General features: G+C 42.7%; 1 pseudogene; it reads left to right on the forward strand.

Moving 5' to 3' along the window:
* Positions 1–395: 395 nt before the first annotated feature.
* On the forward strand, positions 396–1,883 carry LOC113932550 (annotated as a pseudogene).
* The last annotated feature ends 1,103 nt before the right edge of the window (positions 1,884–2,986 follow it).

Genomic DNA, 2,986 nt, shown 5'->3' on the forward strand with positions numbered 1-2,986 from the left:
CCCTACTAGTATCAATTCTGGACTAGAGGTTTAGGCTAAGAAGACCAAGGGCCTTCAAAGCGCTAAGTATTATCAAACTCCCGAACTCAAATTTAAGGACTGCAAGAATCTATCTTACATCAGTGGAATGCAGATGAAACACTTTAATTGAGCTAAGCCCTTACTAGATCGGTGGGCTTCCATCCCGTGAAATCTTAGTTAACAGGTAAATACCCTAATCAGCTGGCTTCAATCTACTTCTCCCACCATGTAGGGGAAAAATTACGGAAGAAGCCCCAGCGGAATTGAAGCTGCTGCTTTGATTCGCTGTGATATTACACCACAGAGCTTAGCAGGAAGAGGGCTAAATTCTATTCTTAGATTTGCAGTCTAATGCTTTTCTAGCCATTTTATTGATGTTCATATATCATTGATTACTTTCCACAAACCATAACCCTGGCACTCTTTAAGTCTTATCTGGTGTGTGGGCTGGCATGGTAGGTGCCCCTCTTAGTCACCTGATCCATGCTGAATTAGGTCAGGCCCATGCTCTACTACGAGACGACCAAGTTTATCATGGAATCTAACTGCCCATGCACACGAAATAATTTTCTTTGTAGTTCTACTGATTGGTGGTTTTGGAAATCGACTAGGCCCTCGAATAACTGGCGCTCCAGATGTAGCATTCATCCAAATAAATAAGATAAGTTTCTGATTACTCCCACCATCTTTTCTGCTATTACTTGCCTCTTCTATGGTGGAAGCAGGTGCCAGAACCGGATGAACTGTCTACCCTCCTCTGGCCGGCCGTCTAGCTCACACAGGATCACCCATGGATCTAACAATCATCTCACTACATCCAACAGGTGTGTCCTCAATTCTAGGCACTATTAATTTTATTACTACTATTATTAATATAACACTCTCCCCCCCTGCAATCCCAATACCTAACCCCCTTATTCACAGGATTCATCCCAATGACAGCAGTTGTGCTGCTCCTATCACTACCATATTGGCACCTGGAATTGCTATACTATTAACAGATTGAAACCTTAATACTACATGATTTGTCGCAGCCAGAGGAGGGGACCCCAGTGTTTATCAGCATCTACTCTGAATCTTTGGACACCACGAAGTAGGTGTCCTCATTTTACAAGTTTTCAGGATAATCTCACCTACTATTCATGCAAAAAAGAGCCCTTCAGGTATGTGGGAATAGTCTGAGCAATAATATCTATTGGTTTCTTTGGCTTTATCATATGGCCCACAGTATGTTTACTGTAGGGATAGGCGGTGAAACACGAGCATACTTTACATCAGCTACTATAATTATTTCTATTCCAACAGGAGTCAATGTATTCAGCTGACTTGCCACCCTTCATGGAGGAAATACCAAGTTATCTCCTGCTATCCGATGAGCCCTAGGCTTTATTTGCCGATTTACTACAGGAGCCCTAACAGGCATTGCATGAGCTATCTCATCCCTAGACATTGTCCTCCATGACACATATTATTGTAGTAGCACATTTTCAATATGTTCTACCAATAGGACTGCTATTTGCTATCATGGACAAGTTCGTTCACGGAGTCCCTTTATTCTCAGACTATACTCTTAATAGCACCTGAGCAAAAATTCACTTCATGATCATGTTTGTTGGCATCAACAGAACATTCTTTCCTCAACATTTTCTTGGCCATTCTGGAATGCCTCAATGCTATCTGATTACCCAGATGCATACACAACATTAAATATGGTCTCCCCTGTGGGCTCATTTAGTTCATTAACAGTGGTAATATTAATGATCTTTAGAGTTTGAGATGCCTTCACATCCAAATGAGAAATAGCAAGAGTAGAACTTATTACAACAAATATTGAAAGACTACATGGATGTCCTCCTTTGTAGAGGCCAATCTTAGTGCCGGCAATAAGTCCTGAAGTGTAAAATGCTGTGAACTGTCACATACTCACGGTGTAATCTCCATGCAACAGATTTAAGACGGAAAACTATCAACTGCATGGAGTCAACCGACTTTAACAAGACTGAGTTCACTGAAGTGAAAGCAGCAAAGGAGTATTCTTAGAAAAGCTGGTTTGCTGTGTTGCCCTCAGACTCTTTTGTTCATGGTGTTGATTTAAAGGGTTTCAACAGCACGCCTGATTTACTCAAGAACATATGCAAAAAGACTCTTAGAAACTGAGTCAGAGGGTCTAGACGGAGAAAGACACATACGTTTGCTTCTGGTCTCTCAGGCAATCCTTCAGCAAATGCTTTCTGGAGAGGCTGTAATGGAGTGGCTCAGGGTGAAGGTGAAGAAGACAGAAAGGTGGTCAGGACACTGTACCTAACCCCAAAAGAACTTACCAATGAACAGAACCAAGATGCCAATGACACAGAGCAGCTCCCACCCACAGTGTGGGAAGGAATAACACAAAGCTGAGTCTCCAGGGAAGATAGGGAACAGTTTTGCTTTTCAAGCTGAATGAGAGACTCTAAGGTCCTGATCTCCTCCTGAGAAAATAAAGGAAACACTGGACAAAGGAGCAAACTCGTATGAGTGAATACACCCAATTTCTAAAGAGCACATGAAGAAACACAAGAACCAGATGGGGAAGAAGGAAGCCTAGGAGAAAGGCAATCTGGCGGTGTGAGCCAATCTCCCCAGGACACATCAATACATTCTGGAATAGGCAAGTGAACTATAAAGAAGTTGAACAACATTATGGGCATGGGCTTGGAAGGAAGTGAGTGAAGTTTAGGGTCAGCCAGCAAAGGTCAGCCCTATTGAAACCTCAGACTTTGGCTGGGACCCAGGAGAGTTACACCTAAAAAAAATCAAGTGGATGGGAAATACCCTGGCCTTCTTAGGGACTGGGCTACAGTGACTGATGTCCATTGTACACTGGATGAAGGGATCCAGGACTGCTGGAGCCCTAACCCACTTGCCACAAAGAGAGTCCCAGTATTTCTGCAGCAAGACAATTCCATTTTTCTATCCACATTATTGA

This window comes from Zalophus californianus, chromosome 10, assembly GCF_009762305.2.
Source record: "Zalophus californianus isolate mZalCal1 chromosome 10, mZalCal1.pri.v2, whole genome shotgun sequence".
Taxonomy (NCBI): Eukaryota; Metazoa; Chordata; class Mammalia; order Carnivora; family Otariidae; genus Zalophus; species Zalophus californianus.